Source organism: Paramisgurnus dabryanus, chromosome 6 (assembly GCF_030506205.2).
Source record: "Paramisgurnus dabryanus chromosome 6, PD_genome_1.1, whole genome shotgun sequence".
Lineage (NCBI taxonomy): Eukaryota > Metazoa > Chordata > Actinopteri > Cypriniformes > Cobitidae > Paramisgurnus > Paramisgurnus dabryanus.
In genome coordinates this window covers 48,791,028-48,817,017 of record NC_133342.1, presented here as the reverse complement: position 1 = coordinate 48,817,017, position 25,990 = coordinate 48,791,028, and the positions used below count along the sequence as shown (strand labels likewise).

The 25,990-nt window shown below is 42.8% G+C and overlaps 1 protein-coding gene and 1 pseudogene across 1 annotated transcript in view; both read left to right on the top strand.

Moving 5' to 3' along the window:
• cacna1eb (calcium channel, voltage-dependent, R type, alpha 1E subunit b) overlaps positions 1-25,990 on the top strand; it is a 301,888-nt gene that overhangs the window by 69,941 nt on the left and 205,957 nt on the right. The window lies entirely within an intron of this gene.
• Positions 14,392-14,508, top strand: LOC135758119 (5S ribosomal RNA; annotated as a pseudogene).

Sequence of the window (25,990 nt, the reverse complement as noted above, 5' to 3'; positions counted from 1 at the left end):
TGTGTCATCTTTGGCTCCTCTGTCGTTTGGAGTTCCTCAAGGATCTGTCCTTGGGCCGCTACTGTTTTCAATGTACCTGCTGCCTTTGGGGTCAATTTTCAGAAGTTATGATGTTTCGTTCCATTTTTATGCTGACGACTGCCAAATATATGTGCCGCTTAGTCAGTCAAAAACCCTCTTAGAGTGTTTAAATGAAGTGAAAGCATGGATGACTATGAATTTTTTGTATTTAAATGAGACCAAAACTGAGCTTGTATTATTTGCTCCTAGTGACTCAGCTGCTACAGTTCCTATTGACCTGGGTTCTCTAACCAGATATATTAGCCCGGTGGTTACAAACCTGGGGGTCAAGTTGGACGGTCGTTTAAAACTTGATGATCAGATTAGTGCTGTGGTGAAGACTAGCTTCTTCCAATTTAGGCAATTAGTCAAAGTAAAACCGGTTTTATCTCGGCATGATTTTGAAATTGTAATTCATGCTTTTATTACCACTCGTTTAGATTATTGTAATGCACTTTATACTGGTCTTAGCAAATCACTTATGGCACGTTTACAATTAGTTCAAATTGCAGCTGCACGCCTTTTAACTGGAACTCGGAAATTTGACCATATTTCACCTATTCTCCAATCACTCCACTGGCTCCTTGTGCACTTTCGCACTATTTTTAAAGTTCTTTTATTTGTTTTTAAATGTTTGCATGGCCTGGCCCCCCAGTACCTGTCTGATCTGCTCTTGCCTTACACCCCCTTGCGTTCGCTTCGGTCGGCTGACCAGGCACTGCTGGTCGTCCCTAAGACTAAGCTTAAATCCAGAGGTGACCGTGCGTTTGCCGTGGCAGCTCCGAGACTCTGAGAATGAGCTGCCTTTGTTAAGTCTCTTCCTGTTTTTAAATCCCGTCTTAAAACTCATTTATTTTCTTTGGCTTTTAACTCAGTTTGAGGGTTGATTTTGTTAGTTGTGTTTTAATGCTGTATTTATTTATTTGTTTTTATTGTGTGCTTTTGTTGTATGTTTTGTTTTATTTTATGGACTGTGTTCAGCACTTTGGTCAACAGTGTTGTTTTTAAAGTGCTTTAAAAATAAATGTGGATTGGATTGGCTGTTCACTACAGCAGTTTTAGTTTTTGTATCCAGGTTGACAGTTGACAGATTAGAACTCACAAAATACAACAACAGAACTACAATAACAGTCTTGTTACTGCCATCAGAAACAAACAAACAAAACATAATTAAAACATTAGAAGTTATTTTAGTTGTGGGTATAGGGATGTTTTATTCTGTCAACCATCAACCTAGATACAATGGATGCTGCACATTGGTGGTGGTTGAGTAGATTCCCCCATTCATATGTAAAGCGCTTTGAGGTCTGCAGAAAAAGCTCTATATAAATGTAACAAATTATTATTATTATTATTATTATTATTATTATACAACATCCAAAATGCAACAATAGACTCAAGACATGTAGACTCAAAATGTATTATAAACATATTAAACACATCTTGATTTTTTTTTGCAGGTGATTAAAACTCACAAAATTTAACAACAGACCTACAGTAACAGTCTTGTTTTTGCCATAAAATAACACATAGCCCCATAGCTACTGTCATTAGAAACACACAAACAAACAAAAACACATTACTAAAACATCAGTAGGTTTTTTGTGATTGAAGTTTTGGATAAAGTGATTTGTGCCCCAGGAAAAGAAAAACCCTTTGAATGGTCTCAAATGTGTTCTTAAGCTGTGGCGGGAACTCCATATTTTAAGAATAGATCAGACCATAAAATAAACCCATGTCATGTGAAATATTTTCAAGTCCATTTATGGCTATGGCACCTTACAAAATAAATGCTGTATCAGTGACATCCAATGTCAAACCTTGTGGAGATAGGCTGTACTCTGGTACCACAGTGAGAATTCTTATTGATACTGCAAAATTAAAATACATACATTTTCAGCAAAAGCATCATTGGAAAATGTATTTCAAGTAAAACCCTTTCATAGGTGCACAGTAATATCTATGTTATAAAGATATATCAAAAGTTTAAAGAAGCAGTGAATCAAGGAATCAATTTTAAGTTGAGCTTTTGGTATATGAGGTCATTGTACTTAAACGAGAAGACACTCTGTGTTCGTGGAGATGTATGCGAGGAGGAGACAACACAGGCGAGACAGGCTCAACGGAATCCCTTCGGGAAAGGCTCAGAGTGGGAAACACAGCACAGCCGTAGAACGTCCACTCGCACATCCGAAATCCTCAGAGAAGAAATCCTGGCGGGGCACAGAGAGAGAGAGAGGCAGTCAGAGTCTTCAGCAGAGTCTGTGCTGGACAGCGCACAGCGGCAGTCCGAGCCTTACGCAGAATTACGCGCCCGAAAGCGCACTGCTGCTGGACAGCGCAAGAGGTAGACTGGCGCTCGGAGAATCCACAGACAGAGAGAACACTGAGGTTTGACGGTGACACACCACTCGGGAGAGACTGACAGCAGGGCTCGGAGTCTAACGGGGTAAAGGCAGCAGAGAGCACGGTGAGTAATCCAAAATGAGAACAAGAGACAGAAACTAAGACACGACAGGACTAGAACTAGACAAGCTAGCGGGCAGGAACATACTAAGACGAACTTGCAAGGAACAGAGGAAACGAGGGGAATTTAAATCAAACCGGATGGGCAAATAATAAGGATCAGGTGTGGGACGCCGGTGAGAAGAGTCGGAGATAATGAGGTCACCAGGTGGAAGGCGCGCACGTGTGGAGCTGTCAAAACATAAACACAACACAACACATGGTGAAACAAAGACAAAGCGGCCAATACGACCGAAATCATGACAGGACTCCCCCCCCACGACCGCCACCGGGCGGTCCATGAGGGGGCTCACCCCGTCGCCGGCGGAGATCCTCTATCAGCCCAGGGTCCAGGATGTCCCGGGCCGGTACCCAACAACCAGCAGCCATATTACCCTGTAGCCCAAGACAGCTTGCCCACTGAAGCTAAGCAGGGCTGAGCTTGGTCAGTACTTGGATGGGAGACCACCTGGGAAAACCAGGTTGCTGCTGGTAGAGGTGTTAGTGAGACCAGCAGGGGGTGCTCACCCTGTGGTCTGTGTGGGTCCTAACACCCCAGTATAGTGATGGGGACACTATACTGTCAACAAGCACCGTCTTTCGGATGAGATGTTAAACCGAGGTCCTGACTCTCTGTGGTCATTAAAAATCCCAGGATGTCCTTCGAAAAAGAGTAAGGGTGTGCCCCGGCATCCTGGCCAAACTTGCCCATTGGCCTACTAATCATCCCCTCATACTAATTGGCTATATCACTTGGTTTCCTCTCCACTAATAAGCTGGTGTGTGGTGGGCGTTCTGGCGCAATATGGCTGCCGTCGCATCATCCAGGTGGATGCTGCACATTGGTGGTGGTTGAGGAGATTCCCCCGTTCATATGTAAAGCGCTTTGAGTACTGAGAAAAGCGCTATATAAATGTAAGGAATTATTATTATTATTATTACCTCTCCTCCGGACCATATCCTTCCCAGTCAACGAGATTTTGAAATCCCCTACCCCGGCGACGCATATCCAGTAACGACTTAACCGAATACACAGGGGCACCATCTATAAGCTGAGGGGTGGGAGGGGTGGGAGGGGTGGGGGCAGAGGGAACAGGGTTAAGATGGGAAAAATACACAGGCTTCAGTTTAGACACATGAAAAACTGGATGAACCCGACCGAGTGCTGGGGGCAATCTGAGCCTGACCGTCACGGGATTAATGACCTTAACAATGCTTTAGGGCCCAAGGAATCGTGGAGCCAGCTTGCGAGAAGGCTCACGGAGAGGTAAATCCTTGGACGAAAGCCATACCTTCTGCCCACAGATAAAACGGGGCGCAGTTCTACGGTGACGGTCGGCCGCGGCTTTGGTTCGTCTGGAAACCTGACGTAATGTAAATCTAGCCTTTCTCCAGGTGCGTTTGCAACGACGGACAAAAGCTAGCGCAGACGGAACCACCGCATCAGGTTCCTGTGATGGAAATAAAGGGGGCTGAAACCCCATGGACGCCTCAAAAGGGGACATGTTAAGGGAAGAAACAGGGAGAGAATTATGGGCATATTCAACCCAGGGTAACTGTTGGCACCAGGAGCTCGGATATTGCGATGTCAGACAGCGGAGAGCTCTACCTAAATCTTGGTTAGCCCGTTCACATTGCCCGTTGGTCTGAGGATGATACCCTGAAGACAAGCTAGCTGTGGAGCCTATTTGTCTACAAAATTCCTGCCAGAAACGAGAAATAAACTGAGGACCCCTATCTGAAACAACGTCTGTGGGCAGACCATGTAAGCGAAAGACGTGCTCGATCATAACCTGGGCAGTTTCCTTGGCAGTGGGCAATTTGGGCAAAGGGACAAAGTGAGCCGCCTTGGAGAAGCGGTGGACAATGGTCAAAACTACAGTGTTTCCCTTAGAACTAGGCAAATTGGTTACAAAATCGATGGCGATATGTGACCAAGGACGAGAGGGAATGGGTAATGGTTTAAGCAGACCAATAGGGGCTTGATGAGAGGCCTTATTACGGGCACAAACCTGACAGGCTAACACAAACTGTCTGACATCGGGACCCATAGAGGGCCACCAAAAACGCTGATGTACAGTAGCCAACGTTCTCCAAACCCCCGGATGGCAAACAAACTTGGACTCGTGACCCCACCGGATGACCTCGGAGCGAAGCGCATTCGGAACCCACAATCGACCCGCTGGGCACCCTTCTGGCACTTCCCCCTCCCGGCCGGCCCGTCTCACCCGTTGTTCTATTCCCCAGCGCAGGGCACCCACCACCCGCCCCTCCGGGAGGATGGTTTCGTCCCCAGCTGAACCGGGGCTTTCGAACAAACGAGAGAGAGCATCGGGCTTTGTATTCTTGGAACCGGGCCGGTACGAAAGGGTGAAGTTAAATCTGTCAAAGAAGAGCGCCCAACGAGCCTGACGAGAAGATAACCTCCTGGCTGAACGGATGTATTCGAGATTCTTATGATCCGTCCAGACCAGGAAGGGCTCCGAGGTCCCCTCTAACCAGTGACGCCACTCACCCAAAGCCAGTCTGACCGCCAGCAGCTCCCGATTGCCTATGTCATAATTTCGCTCTGCTGGGTTTAACCGATGGGAGAAGAAGGCACAGGGATGCACCTTGCCATCCTTAGCAGACCGCTGAGACAAAACGGCGCCTACCCCGACATCCGAAGCATCCACCTCCACAATAAATTGAGCAGCCGGATCTGGAATAGAGAGAACAGGAGCAGAGATAAACCGGGACTTTAAAATATCAAAGGCCTCCTGAGCACTGGAATTCCAGACAAACCTCTCCTTAGTGGAAGTGAGAGCAGTAAGCGGTTGAGCAATCTGACCATAATTTATGATAAATCGCCGGTAAAAATTGGCGAAACCCAGAAATCTTAATAAATCCTTACGGGAGTCGGGGACTGGCCATTCGGCCACCGCTTTGATCTTGGCAGGGTCGGGACGGATCTCACCGGGGGCAACAACAAAACCCAGAAACGAAACTGACTTAAGATGGAATTCGCACTTCTCCGCCTTGACATACAGCTTATTTTCTAACAGCCGGCGTAAGACTCGGCGAACATGCTGAGTGTGTTCCTGCATAGAGGGAGAAAAGATGAGAATATCATCTATGTACACAAAGACAAACTTGTTAACCATGTCTCTCAGCACATCATTAACCAGAGTTTGGAAGACAGAGGGGGCGTTACAAAGGCCGAACGGCAGAACGCAGTACTCAAAGTGTCCGGTAGGGGTGTTAAAGGCTGTCTTCCATTCATCTCCCTCTCTCATTCGCACCAGATGATAGGCGTTGCGTAAATCTAGCTTAGTAAAGAACTGCGCCCCCTGCAGGAGCTCAAACGCAGTAGACATTAAGGGAAGGGGGTACCTATTCTTAACAGTAATGTCATTTAAGCCCCTATAATCAATACAAGGGCGCAGGGAGCCGTCTTTCTTGCCAACAAAGAAAAACCCCGCCCCTGCGGGCGAGGTGGAGGGACGGATGAGACCGGCACGCAGGGCATCATTAATATACTGGTCCATAGCCTCTCTCTCAGGACCCGATAACGAATAAAGTCTAGCCTTAGGCGGAGAAGTGCCGGGGAGGAGATCAATAGCGCAATCATATGGCCGGTGAGGAGGCAGGGAGGTGGCCCGGGCTTTACTAAACACCTGAGCGATATCCGCATACTCCGCCGGGACCCCGGTCAAATCGACCGCCGGAACCTGAGGAAGAGAAAGAACAGAACCAGAAACAGCAGAACCAAGACATGACACATGACAAGACTGGGACCAAGACAAGATAATACTATGCTGCCAATCAACGTGAGGATTGTGTTGCGCTAACCATCCATGCCCTAAAATAATAGGAGATAGAGACGCATGAAGGACGTGCAACACAATCTCCTCACGATGATTACCAGACACAGAGAGACTCACAGGAGAAGTGCAATGTGTAATCCGCGCCATCTGCTGCCCCTTAAGGGACCAGACATCCAAAGGGGATTGGAGAGGAACAACCGGGACACCCCAGGCGCGCACCAGCGCTTCATCAATGAAGTTGCCCTCCGCGCCAGAGTCGAGAAGGGCAGTGGATGGATGGTCACGCCCGGCGAAGGACAACATGACGGGAAGCTGGGTACTAGAGGCAGGGGAGAGCTTTGAAGAAGTGGCGCCCACCAGGACTCCCGTATTCACAGATGGGCAGCGGCCTTTTAACGGGCAGGTCTTAGCAAAATGTCCGGATCTCCCGCAATACAAACAGAGAGCCTTCTGTAAGCGTCTCTCTCTCTCTCTCTGTGACAGGCGCATGCGCCCCAGCTGCATGGGCTCAGACACGGCAGAGGGTGAAGATGATGAAGAGGGGGAAGTGGTGGTCTTGTCCGAAAACGCTCGCTGGCGAATGGAGCGTCGCTGATCGCGAAGCAATCTCCGGGCTTCGATCCGAAGAGCGAGGTCAATGATGGCATCCAATGAGGGAGGAAGATCATGGACAGCGATCTCGTCCTGGAGATCATCAGACAACCCCTCGACAAACTGCGCTCGAAGAGCCGCTTCATTCCAGTGGCAGGCAGCCGCTAGGGTCTTAAACTCGATGGCGTACTCGGTGACTGTGTGTCCTCCCTGAACCAGATGTGCCAACCGAGCCGCAGCGGCGTCCCCGCGCACTGAACGGTCGAAAAGCTTCTCCATCTCCTCGCGAAACTCATGAAACGACCGACAGCAAGGATCGCGGGCATCCCACACGGCCGTAGCCCACTCGCGCGCCTTGCCAATCAGAAGGGTGATCACAAACGCAACCCGGGTGATCTCCAAGAAATAGAGGCGGGGCTGGAGGGCAAAAACCAAAGAGCATTGAGTCAGAAAAGCACGACAGGAGGTAGGATTACCGTCGTATGGAGGTGGGGCAGTAACATGAGGCTCCGTCTGCGATGGCAGGCTGAGTTGGGTGGCATCGGCACTGAGCTGTTCCAAACGTGAGGAAAGGTCCGACATACGGGCAGATAAGTCCTCAACCTCCGCGGGATCCATTCTGGCAAGTTCGTCCTGTTAGGAATGACAAATACAAGGATCCCAGCGCAGAGGTGTTTATTCAAGATGTATAACAGGAGACACTCAGTGAAAGTCAATATGTATATGAGAAGACACTCTGTGTTCGTGGAGATGTATGCGAGGAGGAGACAACACAGGCGAGACAGGCTCAACGGAATCCCTTCGGGAAAGGCTCAGAGTGGGAAACACAGCACAGCCGTAGAACGTCCACTCGCACATCCGAAATCCTCAGAGAAGAAATCCTGGCGGGGCACAGAGAGAGAGAGAGGCAGTCAGAGTCTTCAGCAGAGTCTGTGCTGGACAGCGCACAGCGGCAGTCCGAGCCTTACGCAGAATTACGCGCCCGAAAGCGCACTGCTGCTGGACAGCGCAAGAGGTAGACTGGCACTCGGAGAATCCACAGACAGAGAGAACACTGAGGTTTGACGGTGACACACCACTAGTGTTGTTTTTGGCAGCCTGTTTTCATTTTAGTTTTAGTCTAGTCTTTGTGTCAAGCTGTCATTTTAGTTTTTATTAGTTTTAGTCACGTCATACTCTTTTTAGTCTAGTCAAGTTTTAGTCGACTAAAATTCTTGCCATTTTAGTCTTATTTTAGTCAGACTTATCCATTACTATTTTAGTCTACTTTTAGTCGACGAAAACTGATGACATTTTAGTCTAGTTTTAGTCAGTGAAATTGTATTTAGTCTCTTTTTTGTAATCCAATTCTATTTAACCCATATAGTATAATGACCTAATAGTATTATAGACAAAACAATATTTTCTTTTAGCCAAACCCATTTCAAACAAAAGTTATATTATTGTTACCTTATAGACCCAAGAATACATCCATTCCAGACATGGAAGATGCTCTGATTTGAATAGATATTTATTTTACTATCCTCTGAGTGAGTGACTTGACTGTTTGTAAGAGTCTACATAAAAGTCTACATAATCAAAACAAAAGTAGTCTAAGCAAACACACACACACACACACACACACACACAAGGTCAAATGGGTCACACACAACTATAGGATGTGTGAGAATAGAAATATGCTATTGTTAACATTTATAATTGTATTTTGACAGCAGCACAAACTACAATCATACATATGTAATTATATATTATTATAGTTTATATTTCTGCATCTGTACGTTACCACCAGTGTACCTAATGGACTTTGGCTTAATCTAATGTGACAAAGCTGATCTTAAATGTCAGTATAAATCCAAGCAATTTTGGAGAATTACTTAATGTTTTTCTTGTAAGTAAATTAAAAGTCAGCTTTAAGAAAACAGCAGATGTCTATTAAGAAAAGCAAAGTTGGTATGTTTGGTTATGTTCTCAACAGTACAGGTGTTTGATTGATTTAATACTCAAGTATTCAGCGAAGTATGTTTTGTTTATTTAAATAATAAATAAGTGTAGTTATTAAGCATATACAAAACAACGAATGTCTTTAGCATAGATTTACAATGTTTCAAAACGCAACGCAGCACAATGTCATTTAAACAACTGTTACATGATATAAATTTGTACATTGTTATACTGGTGGTGTCAGCAATCAAAGCTATAGATTTTAACAGGCTTGTTGAACTGACCTGAAAGTGATGCACGGGATTTATTTTGGACTTTTCTTTTACATTTGGAGCCAGAATGCTGCATCTTCCCGGTCGGAATCGCCGTGCGGCTACAGCGTTTCTCATGTAGTGGAAGCGTTTTGTGCAGCATTTAGTGCAAATGTGTTTATCTTCAACAGCGACTGCCATGAAGAGTCGTGTCCGTAAAAGGGAGAGGATCTTAGGTGCACGAGCAAAGCTTGTGGACCAACTCCGCTTCACCTCTGTAACCGCCCCCGTTTCTCCGCTTTCCGCATGTCTCGCGGTTGCCGCGTACACTGTTTGAAATGCCCATTAACGTGCAAATGGAGGCGTATGATATCAAAGCATCGCGAGAGCAGACTGCTCCGCATGCTTTCTACTCACTCTCGCGGTACTTTCATGTTTTGATTGATCTACGCAGCGCCAACAACACACGTGATCACCTGCAGTCAGGTGGTGGGGGCGCGGAGATGCTGAGATGGGTAAAAGACGAAATAACGTTATAACATTTCGTCTCGTCTCGTTTTGGTCAACGAAAATGAAGAGACATTTTAGCTTAGTTTTTATTTTGTAAACCACTTTTAGTCTCGTTTTTATTCGTCAACAATATTGCATTATACATTTTATTATAGTCATCGTCACATGACCAGCATTTTCGTTACGTCTCGTCTCGTTTTCGTCACGTGAAAAAGGTTCGTTGACGACTATATTTCGTCATACTTTTCGTTGACGAAAAGCAACACTACACACCACTCGGGAGAGACTGACAGCAGGGCTCGGAGTCTAACGGGGTAAAGGCAGCAGAGAGCACGGTGAGTAATCCAAAATGAGAACAAGAGACAGAAACTAAGACACGACAGGACTAGAACTAGACAAGCTAGCGGGCAGGAACATACTAAGACGAACTTGCAAGGAACAGAGGAAACGAGGGGAATTTAAATCAAACCGGATGGGCAAATAATAAGGATCAGGTGTGGGACGCCGGTGAGAAGAGTCGGAGATAATGAGGTCACCAGGTGGAAGGCGCGCACGTGTGGAGCTGTCAAAACATAAACACAACACAACACATGGTGAAACAAAGACAAAGCGGCCAATAAGACCGAAATCATGACAGACAGGGGTTAGCTTAAGACAGGACTAGGTCTTAGTTCAAATAGGAAATATAACTAGTTTTAACACACATGCCTTACTAAAAACATTACTTGTGTGCATTTTGAGGCAAAAAAGGGCACTGATGTATTTTGAAGATATGTCAGTGCAAGTTGTTTTCAGTTTGGACAGCTCTTAACAGTTATTTTAGTCTAGGACTAATCTAATCCCTGTCCGGGAATGTTATGTGGTGTGTAGGACGAACCCAAATGCAGACAGCAGTGGATGAACAAAAGACTTTTAAAATATAATAAACAGAAAACAATACCCACGAGGGGGCAAAACAATATAAACAGGATAACAATAGACAGATGGATAGAACACTAAACAGGACAAGATACCAAACTACACTCAAACACTAAAACGGGATACACTTAACAATAAACTCAACTTTACACTAAATATACAAAGACCTTGACTAGACAGCTTTTCTCACGGGTATGGAAACAATGCACAAGCACAGGACAATGAATACAAGAGGATTAAATAGGGGAGCAAATCAAGAGGGGAGCAGGTGATATAAATCAAACAATAATGAGGAGAATGACAAGGGAGCGGGGTAAAAGAGACAGGACACAGGGAACACGTGGTCCAGTTAACCAATGCTGAGATCACGTGAACCCACACAAAACATGGGTCTGTCATGATTCTGCCACAAGACTAGATAAAACAAAGGACAAGATGGCAGAACCATGACAGAACTCCCCCCCTAAAGGAGCGGATTCCAGACGCTCCCCAGGGGAACACTAGACACGGGACAAGACAGACTGGCAGACAGACAAAAACCAAGAAAACATGACAAATAAACACAGGGGCAGACAAGAATACAATACAAGAGGGTTGGGGTGACATAAAAAAACAGGGGGGGGGCGGAAGCAAAACAGAGTTCACAAAGGGAGGTGGTCCAGGCTGGGTGGGACTAGGTGGGGAAGGAGTCTTGGGTTCAGGGGTAGTAGAGGGCTTGGGACGAGGAGACCGGGCAGGCTTGGTGGGGATCTTGGAGGGAGCAGGCTTGGTTGGGGATACAGACTGGGTAAGGGGTACAAAAGGAGGCAAGGCAGGGTTCCAGGGCATGGTAGGGGTAGACAAGGGAGCAGACGGGGGCGAGCCAGGACTCACAGGGTAGGGGAAAGAGTTCAGGGAGGACATGGAGACAGTAGCAGGGGACCAGGCAGATGAACAGGATGACTGTGCAGGGGAGGAAGCAACAGAAGGAGCCGGTGAGACAGGGGGCACTGTGGCTGGCAGCGGTGGCGAGACAGGAGCCAAGACAGGGGGCGCTGTGGCTGGCAGCGGTGGCGAGACAGGGACCATGACAGGGGGCGCTGCGGCCGGCAGCGGAGACGAGACAGGGACCATGACAGGGGGCGCTGCGGCCGGCAGCGGAGACGAGACAGGGACCAAGACAGGGGGCGCTGTGTCCGGCAGCGGAGACGAGAGAGGGACCAAGACAGGGGGCGCTGCAGTGAGCTGTGCAGACGGCAGGGGCTGCAGCAGTGGCTGCGCAGATGGCAGGGGCTGCAGCGGAGGCAGCGCAGACTGAGGCAGAGGCTGCGCTGGCGGTGAAGTCAACCCCCTCCTCTTCTTCCTTCTATGGCGTGGCGCAGATGCTGTGGCAGGTGAGGTGAGGACAGTGGTGGGAGCAGCAGGCTCTGAAGAGGACCCCTCGGACGCCGACTCCCATGATATCCTCCTCTCACGCTTTCCACGAAGCGACATGGGTGGGGAGGAGCTCTCTGGGGCTGGAGGGGAACGTTCTGGGTCGCCGGGCACCAACACTCCCAAGATACGTCCCTCTGGGATAGATGGCAGCGTGGCAGATGGTAATGCCCTGGTGGGAACCTGAAGCTCCTCCCGACACAACTTGTCCACAACCTCATGGAACGGGCGGCGGATCAGCCCCTCCCGTTCAGGCAAGGGAGGAGGGACGTTGAGACCCGCGATGAAATAGGAGTTGAGGAGGGTCTCTGGCAACAAAACCCTCCTCGCTTCCACATCTTTGGCATACCCCCTCAGGGACCTCTCTTGCTGGGGAGGAAATGGGGCCTTGCCCATCTTCATGACGGCGGTAGTCGACTGCCACCACAGTTCAAGGTCAGCCGACTGCTGCCTGGCGGGACGACACAGGTTGTCTGCTGGGTTCTGTTGTGGCTTGTGCATTCTGTTATGTGGTGTGTAGGACGAACCCAAATGCAGACAGCGGTGGATGCACAAAAGACTTTTAATATATAATAAACAGAAAACAATACCCACGAGGGGGCAAAACAATATAAACAGGATAACAATAGACAGATGGATAGAACACTAAACAGGACAAGATACCAAACTACACTAAAACACTAAACGGGATACACTTAACAATAAACTCAACTTTACACTTAATATACAAAGACCTTGACTACACAGCTTTACTCAGGGGTATGGAAACAATGCACAAGCACAGGACAATGAATACAAGAGGATTAAATAGGGGAGCAAATCAAGAGGGGAGCAGGTGATATAAATCAAACAATAATGAGGAGGATGACAAGGGAGTGGGGTAAAAGAGACAAGACACAGGGAACACGTGGTCCAATAAACCAATGCTGAGACCACGTGAACCCACACAAAACATGGGTCTGTCATGATTCTGCCACAAGACTAGATAAAACAAAGGACAAGACAGAACCATGACAGGGAAACTGCTCCTGAAAGTTTAAATTCTTTATTCCACCATGATGCAATCAAAACATTCACTGATGTTCATAACTCCTTCTGTCCAAACAGTTACGAACGTTAAACTATGAATCTAAAGGAAACAGAGATATCATGTAATTCTATCTGTAGCAAAACGATAAAAACATCTTGTGTGGGTTCAAATCTCATATGCGTTGTTAAATGATAAATTGTTAATAAATCGGGATAAAACAGGGGCAGAAAGTTTCTGTCAAAGAATCATAACATTCGTTCTCAAGGCAGATATAAGATTGTCTAGGTCACGCATGCTCTGCGTGGGAGGAAGAGTTGACAGGGTTTCACGGATTTCGACAAATGTGCGTAAGTTTGTGGTTTCTGTCCAAAAGTTTACAAATGTTAAAATGTTGTGAACGTGCTAAACTTTTGTTAAGTAAACATTATATAGGATCATTGTGGTGAGAAAGGATAAAAGAGTGTGGTAGTCGGATCATTGCTAGTGGTTTCAGACCGAAAGCGGCGTCGTGTTCATCTTGAAAGAGCATTTATGGTGGTTGTATACATTTTGACAGATTCTGCACATCAAAGCTCCGTTTGATGACATCTAGAGCAGAGGTCCTCAACCACCGGGTTGCGATCTAGTACTGGGTCGTGTACAAGTTGCCACTGGGTTGCAAGAACGTCCTGAAAAAATGTGTCTAATAGCCACGTTATAGCTTACTCGGGTATTTTGTCCTTTCAGAGCCAACTACAAATAAAATCGATCATTTCTACAGATCCATGGTCTCTCTTTTTGTCGGTCTCTCTCTCTCTCTTTACCAGCGCATCAGCGATCACATTGCAGTCATTAGAGTACTTCTAAAACACAATCAAATGCAGATGTATGACTTTATAAATCATTTCTAAATGTACCTCGGAAATAATGTCAATACGTGAAGACGTTCAACTCTGTAACATCGCAAATGACTGAAAAGTAATTTCAGAATTGTCCAGCGATCGTGGCACCATGATCAAAATAAACTCTTTTACTGCCTTGATAATATTTAACGGGTACATACATATCGTAAATGAGAGTCTCCGTGCCTCCACGGCCAGTGTTACTTACAAACATCAACGTCTATCTCAAAGTGTACTAGTTTACCATTGCCAAATTTATCCTGTCTTTCACACAGCTGTATCCCAGGTTTTCTTAGGATGTTAACCTGAGAACAATGGCTTTCTCTGTGAAGATTGATTTTTTTGACTTTTTGCAGGCTAATGTCTCACACAGTGAGCCCTAAACTGGAATCACCCATCTGTCTGTATGTTCTGTTCCTGCTCTGACAACCCAGTCTCACCCCATGGCGTCAATATTTGACGACACTTGACCATGCGTCAATATGTCCAGCAGCCATATCACCCTGTAGCCCAAGACAGCTTGCCCACTGAAGCTAAGCAGGGCTGAGCCTGGTCAGTACTTGGATGGGAGACCACCTGGGAAAACCAGGTTGCTGCTGGTAGAGGTGTTAGTGAGACCAGCAGGGGGTGCTCACCCTGTGGTCTGTGTGGGTCCTAATGCCCCAGTATAGTGACGGGGACACTATACTGTCAAAAAGCACCGTCCTTCGGATGAGACGTTAAACCGAGGTCCTGACTCTCTGTGGTCATTAAAAATCCCAGGATGTCCTTCGAAAAAGAGTAGGGGTGTGCCCCGGCATCCTGGCCAAACTTGCCCATTGGCCTACTAATCATCCCTCATACTAATTGGCTACTTCACTCTGTCTCCTCTCCACTAATAAGCTGGTGTGTGGTGGGCGTTCTGGTGCAATATGGCTGCCGTCGCATCATCCAGGTGGATGCTGCACATTGGTGGTGGTTGAGGAGATTCCCCCATTCATATGTAAAGCGCTTTGAGCACTGGAAAAGCGCTATATAAATGTAACTAATTATTAATTAATTATTAATTATACCTTTCGCGTCATTTTTTGACGAACTGGGGACTTCAATACTATTAAGTCCGTTGCTCTTTCCTATTTTCTTACCATTTTCGCGTCGGTTTAGGGTTAGATTTACACAATGACATCCCTACCCAAACCTAACTCTAACCCCAACGCCAGGTGACAACTGTTTAATTTCGCGTACCTAACTCTAACCCCAACGCCAGGTGACAACTGTTTAATTTCGAGTACACTGTTTAATTTTGCGTAATCTAACCCTAAACCGACGCGAAAATGGTAAGAAAATAGGAAAGAGAATGCAACGGACGTAATAGTATTGAAGTCCCCAGTTCGTCAAAAAATGACGCGAAAGGTATACCCTCCGCGTCAACATATTGACGCATGGTCAAGTATCATCAAATATTGACGCCATGGGGTGAGACTGTGTTAGCTCTGAAAGTCCAGATAGGTCCTCTCTCAACAAATGTATGCACTCAAGTCAAAAACCTTGGAGTAATTTTGACTCTTCACTATTCTTTGACAAACAAATTAGTGCAGTTGTTAAACTAAGCTTTTTAAATTTAAGATCCATTGCAAAGCTAAAGAAACTTCTCTCAAGAAAAGATTTAGAAGTTGCAATTCATGCATTTGTGACATCAAGATTAGACTATTGCAACTCTCTTTATTGTGGTCTTCCTCGATTTTCACTATCTCAACTACAAACTGTTCAAAATGCAGCTGCAAGACTTTTGATTGTGTCTAGAAAGTTTTGGCATCTCTTCACTGGCTTCCTATTAAGTTTCGTGCTGATTTTAAAATTCTTATGTTTGTTTATAAGGCGTTGTCTGGCTCTGCTCAAGGTATATTTGTGATCTAATTGTACCTTATTGTCCTGGTAGGGCACTTAGATCTTCCCACATCGGACGTTTTAAAAACAATTCCTCACATCTAATGATGCAGGATTGAAATCTACAAAAACTGTTATCCAATCATAGCAGTGGGTGTTTACTTCCAAGTCTTCAATGGCCCGCCCATGAAAACAAACACAGCCATGGGATACATTTTACTTGCATTTAATTTGTCTTCTATGTACTGTATATAAGATCTCTTTAATAAATGTAATGTTGAAACAAAAATTAGGACATCTAATTTTTCTTGTAGCATTTGTGCATATGGCCAAATGACATGTTCTTAAAAAAGGGCACCTTAACCCCATTGCTCCCCGGGCGCTGGGTGCCCACTGCTCTGGGTGTGTGTTCATGACTGGCAGCGCGTGTGTTGACAACTTTCTGGATACATTCCATACTTGACAACCATGTCACTTTCACTTTTGTTTTCCTTTTTAAAAAACTTTATTAGGGTATGAGCCGCGAATGCCCACCCCGTGACGCCTGCCCTGTTATATTGGCTAATATACTATTTGAGATATCCACAGTGTATTCATTCCCAGCTCTTCTACCAGCTAACGGATCATACCTACAGTGGTGTTAAAAACATGGTAGTGTACTAATAAAAGTGGATAAATTGCAAAAATGTTATAATTTTATGCCGCATGATCATAAACAGTGGTGATAAAAAAATAGCAGTGCAACATCAGTAACCTGATAAACCACTTTTGTTATTATAAGTAGTTATATTTCTGGAAATTATTTATAGATAAACAAAAGAGCCATTGGTAATGATATCCACATTCATGGGCGTCGGAACCATTATACGTGGGTGGGACAGGACCCACCCACTTTTTAAGACCAATGATAATGGACCCACCCACTTTTTCTCTAATTTAGCGCATTTGTCTGTTCACTTATCAAAGCGCTGTTAGTCCAAATCCATTCCACTAGAGCAGGGATCCCTAACCTTTGCTTTTTTTACACCGCGGACCTGTTTCAGCTTTTAAACATAATTCGCGGGGGTGAGTGGACGCTGAGTTGCTGTTCGAACATAGTGCTGAAAAACCTCCTTTGCCTAACGTTTTAAACAGAAATAAATGTCAAACAACCATGCATTAGGAAAATTAATAACTGCTTTATTTATAGTATATTTTCTATAGACGTGTAAAACCATATTATAGCGGATTATTTTACTTTCATTGTTTCACGAGTTTGCCTGCCCATTTAGTCTTAATAATTAACGGTAAACGAACTTAGCTTGGTGTTCTTAAAGGCAGCTCAAACCTTAGGTCGGACTCGAGCCCCAAGTTCAAGACACAGAAGAAAAAAAAGAGGAGATGATGAGGAGAGATGCCAGAAGAATTGCGTCTGTCGCGGAGGCACAGAGACTCCCGTTTTGCTTTTAATGATAATTAACACAGCACTAAATGTGGTTCCTTATACACTAAAAGTGTAGGCTACTTGTTAAAATATTATTACTGCTGTAAAATAGTTTATTTTGATTATGGTCCCACGATCGCTGGATAATTTTCAATTTTTTTTTTTACAGAAGCCTGCAATTACTTTTCATTTGCGAACGTCCTCACGTATTGTTATTATTTGCGAGGTACAATTGCAGATAATTCATAAAGTCATACCTCTGTTTAATCGATTGTGTTTTAGAAGTACACATGCTCAAACTCTTATGACAGCATTGTTTCCCGACGGATACCATAAAATAAAGTGATCTCATTTCCAGAATCTCACATTTATATTTCTCTAAGAGAGAGAAAGAGAAATTGGGTATAACAAATAAAAAAGGTATACAAAAGTTGTATCAGTTTACCTTCATTCGTTTTTCTTACCTTTTATTTCCTCAAAATAAAAAATAAACATTGTAGCCTACTGTCAGCAGAGTAGAGAAAAAAAATGACACAGAAAGATAAATGAAACATGACATCTGTCATTATTTGCAAAATATTTAAAGGGCTATTACCAGAATTTCGACCGTAATAGGCTACTGTCTTTAATTTAATAAACGCAAATGTTCAGACTAATTAAAAGGAAACATGAAAATGTCATCTATTGCAGTAAATGTATTTTTCGGGGGGGGGGGGGGGGGGGGTGTTATGTGGGGACCCACCCACTTTTCATTTGCTTCCGACGCCCATGTCCACATTACTTGCTCTGAGTTATAGATTCATTTATTGAAAGTGGCGTGATCAAAATAATAGCAGTATGAAGTTTAAAATGAGTTCATTCTGTGAAAACAGCTTCTTTCTGTCCTTTATTAAGAAAGAGAGAAGGCAAATGTTTCACTCATTGTTATAAAATATATCTGCTGCTGAATTTCTAAATAAAATGGGTCGTTTCAAACATTGCTCAGAGGAACAGAGCAATTTGATTAAAAAGTTGAAAACCTTGAGAAAGATAATGATCTTGATGATCTTGTGACAGTCACTGATGCAAGAAGCCCAGTAAAGCCCCACTGTTGAAAAAAGACATCTGTAGAATTACATCAATACATCAGCTGGCCCAAAGAAAAATAGTGTAACATTTTGTGGCCTGATAAGATTAAAATCTTTCTTTTTGGGGTCTATACAGAACCTCAGGCGACCCCTGGGTACTAAATTCAAGCCACAGTAGAGTGTAAAGAGAGTTAAGCATGGTGTAAAAGTCATGGGATTGGGATGTTTTTCATACTGCCGTGTTGGGACTATTTATCAAATACAAGGGAACATGGATCAGTTTGACTACAGTAGAATACTTGAAGAGATTATGTTGCCCTTTGCCAAAGAGGAATGCCCCTAAAATGGGTGTCTGTCAACAAGACAAAAAACCGCAAACACAAAAGCAAGAGGGCAAAATCTGGTTCCAGTCAAAAAGGATTAAGGTTATAAAGTGACCAAATCAATCCTCTGATCTCTCTTCCCCATTAAAAACTTGTGGGGTGACAATAAAAATGCAGTTTCTGACACAAACCTAAAAATTGACAGGAACTGTAGATACTGTTTTAAATGAAGGCAGCTCAAACATGCATTTTAGTCTGGGACTAGGATAAGCCCTGTCCGGGAAACCATCCCTAAGTTCTTAATGCTTTGATTTGGAAATGAATGTGTAATATTTTCAATACATTTAAAATAAAGAAATAATCTCAATTTATACATTTTTGCAATTTATTCACTTTTATTAGTACACTACCATGTTTTTAACACCACTGTAGGTGCATCCGTTAGCTGGTAGAAGAGCTAAACATCCGTTAGCTGGTAGAAGAGCTAAACATCCGTTAGCTGGTAGAAGAGCTGGGAATGGATACACTGTGGAAATCTCAAATATTAATATGGCTAGTAAATGAGCCAATATAACAGGGCAGGCGTCACGGGGTGAGCATTCGCGGCTCATACCCTAATAAAGTTTTTTAAAAAGGAAAACAAAAGTGAAAGTGACATGGTTGTCACGTATGTAATGCATACAGTAAGTAATCAACACACGCACTGCCAGTCATGAACACACACCCGGAGCAGTGGGCACCCAGCGCCCGGGGAGCGGTGCCTTGCTTAAGGGCACGTCAGTCATAAGCGGCCGGCACTTACTGCCAGGCTGTTACATCGCCATCTACTGATAAAAAAACAAAACGGCAACCGAGGCCCGATAGATAAATGTTTACAGGCATTATTGTTATTAAAATATATTAAATAAATGAGTAATATACATAGAGGATATAAATATGGTGAGATTTAAGGTGATAGCGCTGTGAGTCCGTGACCGGCTGTAGACTAAACTCCACCCCCGGTGATAATGGTACGTTCCAGCCACAAGCGCAAACACATAAATGGAAAATTAGAATAAGTCGTCATTTTTCTGTTTGTTCCAAAACCTGAAATTCTAAAGCAACAACCTAAACACGTAGAATTGAAAATTAAAACCAAAAGACAATTATCCGTTTGTGAAGTACTCATGAAAATTGAAAGTTTGAAACCAATTTTTCATTTGATTCATTTTGATAGTACAAATTGAAAAAAGAACTGCAAAGCGTTACACGGACCACTTACCTGTCAGAATCCTGCCGGATCCTGTTGGTATTTAGATCTAGTTTAGCATGGCAGGGTTCTGACAGTACATATGTTCTATGTGGGAAATGTGTGGTTGTAGTATTGGTTTATTCTGACCACGCATTTCCCGGGTCTCGTCACTTTTTCCCCGATCCCTTACTCGTGATTATTTTCCAAGTGTATGTAATTTACTTTGTCCCTATTTATTGTCCTTGTGTTTGCTGTTCTGTGCACGTTCGTCTTGTCTCATGCCCTGTCGGTTCATGTGAGTTTTTTGATGTTCATAGTCCTGATCTGTTTAATCTGTTGAAGAGTTTATTGTTAGTTTTTGTCAAGTTTAGTATTAGTTTAGTGTCGTGTTTCCCACGTCTTGTTTTGCCCCCTCGTGGGTTTTGTTTTTCTGTTTTTCCCCTGTCATTTAATAAATTCCTTTGTTGTTAACGTCCGCATCTGGGTTCGTGTTTTGTGTTCCCCAAATCGTGACATTACCTAGCACGTTTTGAAGTCTATAATGTAACAAACAAAGAAGGTTAAAAAGACCACAGAGAACTGCTGTTTGCCGAGCAGTAACATCAATGATATTCTTACAAATAAAGGATTAAACATCAAGATCCACAGTGAAAACAGATCACTTTAATCAAACTATTGAGCCACATTGGGTTTGACAGCCTCTAAGAGATCATGCGAGGTTAGGCAGAAAGGCGCAGAAAAATAGCTTTCTGAAGACCCAACCACCTTTTCATGCCATAATGTTTAACCAAACTCTCATTTAAGCTACACCACTGTTTTCGACCCTCATAAACAGATTCGTTCGCAAACGCTGCAGACCCTGTTTTAGTTTGAGAAGTTGCGCTGCAGTGTAAATGAATGAAGACGGAGTCTTATGTAAATGAACAGCTGATGTTAGCGTGACAGCGCATCATTATCAAAGTAAAAAATATTTTTATTCAGGTAAATGCAAGGTTTGCAACGGAGGTTTTGCCAAAAATAGTAAACATCTACCAACCAGCTTTTATAAACGCTATATCAGATTGTTATAACATGTATCCTTATAGATAATGTCTGTTTTATAATCTATGTTTGAGTATTGTTGGGTTTGAATAATGTTAATGTTTTGTTTAAATTTAGTTAGCTTATTACGAAAGATAGACCGTAATTTTAAACGCCATATAGGGCGTTGTAAAGGTCAATATGAAGGGAGAATTGTAGTGGGTCAGACATTATTTTCAAGTTTAATTTAAGTTTTGTTTTCTACTTTAAAATGAATTTCGTTTCAGATAATTTGTCTCTTAATTTTAATCAATGTTTTGTTGATAAGTTTTGTGAATATAAATTAATAAAAACAATAAACTCAACGTCATTAATATTTAATGCTCGTTTAGCCGATTGCGCTTTTTGCTATTTCTGTGTTGCTAGTGGAGGACGTGCACGGACCTCGCATACTTTTAAAAATTATTATAAAATTATTATTAATGTTCGATCTTAGTAACACTCCACTGGTTACCGGTCCAGTATAGGATACATTTTAAAATTCTGGTTCTCACTTTTAGGGCCTTACATGGCCAAGCCCCTACTTATATCACTGATTTGATACAGCCTTACACTCCAATTCGAAGCCTTAGGTCACTAGATCAGAACCTATTAGTCGCTCCCCGTACTCATTTTAAAACTAGAGGGGATCAGTCATTTAAGGCGGTTGCTCCTAGGCTTTGGAACGCTTTGCCGTGCGAATTCAGTTGATTCTTTTAAAAAACAACTGAAGACTCTGCTCTTCAAACAGGGTTTTGGTTAGTCTGAGGTTTTTATGGTTGTTTGTTGTGTTTGTTGATTGTATCTTGTATTCTGTAGAAGGTTTTAAATGTTTTTGTATTATATTTTATTGTAAAGCACTTTGTGATTTTTATCTGTGAAAAGTGCTATATAAATAAATTTTACTTACTTATTTACTACTTACTTACTTACTTACTTACTAATACTTTAGCCGGCCACACTTTTTTGTCGGAGAACACGTGTGAGGGAACACACGCACTGAACAGCGACAGGTAAGGGAAGATAAGTTATTTGGTGTTTTTTTCTGAAGAATACAGTCAGTTCGTATAAACATTTTCAAATGGACTATAAGATCATAAATATGAACTGCGAACAATGAACTATTATAAATATAACAGCGTGAAGTGACTGAATAGGAACTCCCTACATGAAAGCAATAAGCATTTCTGTAGGCTAAAGCTACACTTCACCTCTTATGTTTGATTGAAGTTTGCATTTGCTGAAATTTATTTTTGCTTTAAGTTCGCTACTGTTTAGTACTGTTCACTTGAATGCTTCCTTTTTAAATCATAAAGACCTTTTTGTTTATAACATCAACATTAACCTATTAATAATATTAATATGTTGTAGGGGGGAGCTAGAACAATATAAGACTTTCCCAAACACATTTTTATAGGTTCAAAAATAAGGTCTGTTGTAGTTGCCAGCAAAGGATCCAGGTATGAATTTTTGTCAATATCGCACACCCCTAGGCTGCATCAATGCTAAAGGTAAGCTATTATTAGAGTAATAAGTTATTTTACACTTTTATGCGCATGCCCAGTTACGTGATTGGTCATATGTTTCATGCGTTTATGGTTGTGTAGAGTATGGATGCAGATTCTTCTTAAAATGCCGGTTTAAAACGCAAATGCTCTAATGTAAACAGGGCCTAAAACTCCTGAAAATGGCCAAGGAATGGGCACCAAGGTTATTAGCAGACACACAGAGAACAGTTACCAATACACGTTCTCCAAATCGCTCTACAAAGATGTAATGTTTCTCTAAAGTTTTCAGGCCTTGAAAAAGATGGTGTAGGACTTTTTCATATCCATACTGCACTAGCTTTGCATAAGATTGCCAGCTGAATTGCATGAAGAGAACACCAATACTTAACGGGAAGGTTGGCAAGCACCCAGTAAACACTGAATATCTTGTGTTTCTTTTTTGAGGTGCCAGTGTACATATGTGAAATCCAGATTTTTTTGCCATCAGAAAATTATTTTTAGAGAAGTTAGTGCCATCTCTGTAAGAGCTCATTCCACATACACTGTCATCAGGAGCAAGAACTTTATCAAGAACATCTGGTCTGTTTAAAAGCAGCTGTAACATGTTTATTAACACAATTATTAACTACAGAACAGTATGCCAATGCCACTAGCAAAGCACTTGAAGGACTGACAGGCAGACCTGTTTTAGGAGATTGATAATCATCACTAAGTATTATTTCTAGACTTCCCAAATTGTTGTTGATATGCCCGTTGTCCCATTTTTTCCCGTAATATCAAAGTTAATACAATCCCATCAGAAACTGAGGAAACTCAGAAAGTGTTTTAGCTGACAAGAAAATACTTTGACTGTGGTCAAAAGTAAATTAACCCAGATACTTTTGTGCTTTAAATTCACAAAATATGTTATTTATTAGCCCTATACTTTATTACCAAAAACAGGGAAAACAAAGACTCATGGGGGCAAAACAGGGTTAATACAATAAACAATATAAAACAGGCTAGACTAATAAACAAGACTTGACAACACTACTCAAACAGATACTAACAAAACAAAGACTTGACTAATACTTCTCTATAACACTGTTTTCACACAGACAGGACCTCAGAAGTATGTGACACAGGTAAATACAAAACGAATCAGCAAAAAACCACAAACACGAGGGCATTAAATGGGAGAACTAATGAGGGCAACATGAATTAAACAATAATAGGATAATTAACAAGGAGACGAGGGGGGCGGGGACAAGAGACGAGACACAGAAACACAGCCCAAAAAAGAGGCCATGTGAGGCCACACAAAACATGGGCCTGTCATGATCCTGCCTCAAGACTAGAGTAAAACTGGGACAAGAGGGCAGATTTATATTTATTTATATAGCACATTTACCAAAGTGCTTTACAAATAAATAAAAAAAACATAATTCTATCAACATCAACACATAATTCATAATCTATTCAAAGGCTGAAGAGAACAGATATGTCTTCAAGGACGACTTAAAAATGGCTAAAGATGAAGATGACCTCACATAGAAAGGAAGACTATTTCACAATTTCGGACACCTCACTGAAAAAGCGTGGTCACCCTTAGATTTATAGCCGCAGCGAGGAACCGTCAGTAACAATTGGTCAGAGGACCTTAGTGCTCTAGTCGGAGAGTAAGGATGTAAAAGATCACTGATGTACTTGGGAGTGAGGCCAGATAATGCTTTGTAAACAAACATCAACATTTTGAAATCCACCCTAAATTTGACCGGGAGCCAGTGTAAGTTTCTCAGAGTGTGGTAATGTGATCCCTTTTCCTTAATCCAAGTAACAGTCTGGCTGCAGCATTCTAAACAAGTTGGAAATGAGATAATGCATTTTGGGGCAAGCCACTGTACAGTGAATTACAATAATCTAACCTAGATGTAATAAATAAATGAATTACAATTTCCAAGTTAGAAGGAGAAAGCAAAGATTTAATTTAAGCAATTTGTCTCAGTCGGTAAAAAAACTTCTTTTTACAACGGCACTAATCTGCTTGTTGAAAAGAAGGGAAGAGTCAAAAATTACTCCAAGGTTCCTCAAAGGGACTTGTATGTTCGACGCTAACGGGCCTAGTTCCACAACTTGGCCAGGTTGAGTGGACAAGGAGGATCCAAGAATCAGGACTTCCGTTTTGCTCTCATTTAATTGTAAAAAGTCATTTGCCAGCCACTGATTTATATCTTTAAAACAATTGAATGCATTGTTAGATGCACAGTTCTTGTCTATACTCACAGGAAAATAAAATTGGGAGTCGTCGGCATAGATAGGATATACTCAGGGGAAGCATGTAAAATGAAAATAACAGGGGTCCCAAAATTGACCCCTTAGGGCAGGGATTGCCAAAGTGTGGTACGCCCCCCAGGGGTACGCGAGCTGCCACCAGGGGGTGCACGAGAGGAAAAATGTAATGGCGGTCTGTTTCTTTAAGTGGGATTTTTCCATACAATAAATAAATAAAAAAATGAACAGTAAACATTTCCTTTGTAATCGCTTTTATTTTAAATAAAAAACTATAATTTATTAGTTTTTGGTCTTTTTCTACGCACTGCTCTTCTGTTATGCACTGCAGCCGCTATATGCGTGCCAACTCGTTTCATTCATTCCATATATATTATAAATATGCTTAACTGACTGAAATCAGGGAAACTGTCATGTGGGACGTCTTATGATAAAGTTGTTAGTCACGAAGGAGGAGAGGGACCAAGAGAGAGAGACTTTTTTATGGCAAAAATAGAAATAATGAAATACGCGAGCAATGTGTTTTCATGCATGGTAAAGAGACCGCCAATGAATTATATAATAAAATACATAAATACTTACTGTAGAGAACTTATTAAAAGCTTTCATTTAATTTTGTTTGAAACTTGAGCTGTTATAATGAATCTGCAAACTATTATACACCTTTTGTGCGAACAGTAAAGGCTTTCGTTAATGTGTTTGATGGGTCTGCACGTGACGCACTGGTAAACATGAGGAAACCTCTCATATGTCATCTATTAGCTGACGGCAGTAAGTGTACGTTTTTTACCATAGTAAACTCGAATGGCGTCTAAATATCACAGTGGTTAAACGCATACACGGGGGCGCGCATCATCTACGCTGAGCGTAGTTTCAGATGGTGCAATAGGCGTAATATTTTTCACAATGTTGGACTTAGCTAAGCCCGACGTAGGACTATTACACCCAACTTCTTAACGTCCGGCTAGTGCAACCGGCCCTTGGTTATTTGCGCATGATTAAACATGAGTATTTATGGTGAGAAAACAAAGCTTTTTTGGATTTTTTTTAAAATGGGGATTGGGGGTGCGCCAACCAGGTTGGGACATAGAAAGGGGTGCGCAGGAAAAAAAGTTTGGGAACCCCTGCCTTAGGGACACCACATTTTAACTGAGACGAAGCAGAAGAGAAATTGGCCATGTTCCTATTTCTTTTAAATAGGAAGAAAACCACTGAAGGGTTGTCCCATGGATGCTGACCATGCATTCTCTTCATTCGTTTCAGAAGAGTGTCATGCTGTAGGAAACGCTTGGCAAGTTTGTTGTAATGCTTATTATACGTATGTGAATTCTTGTCAAAA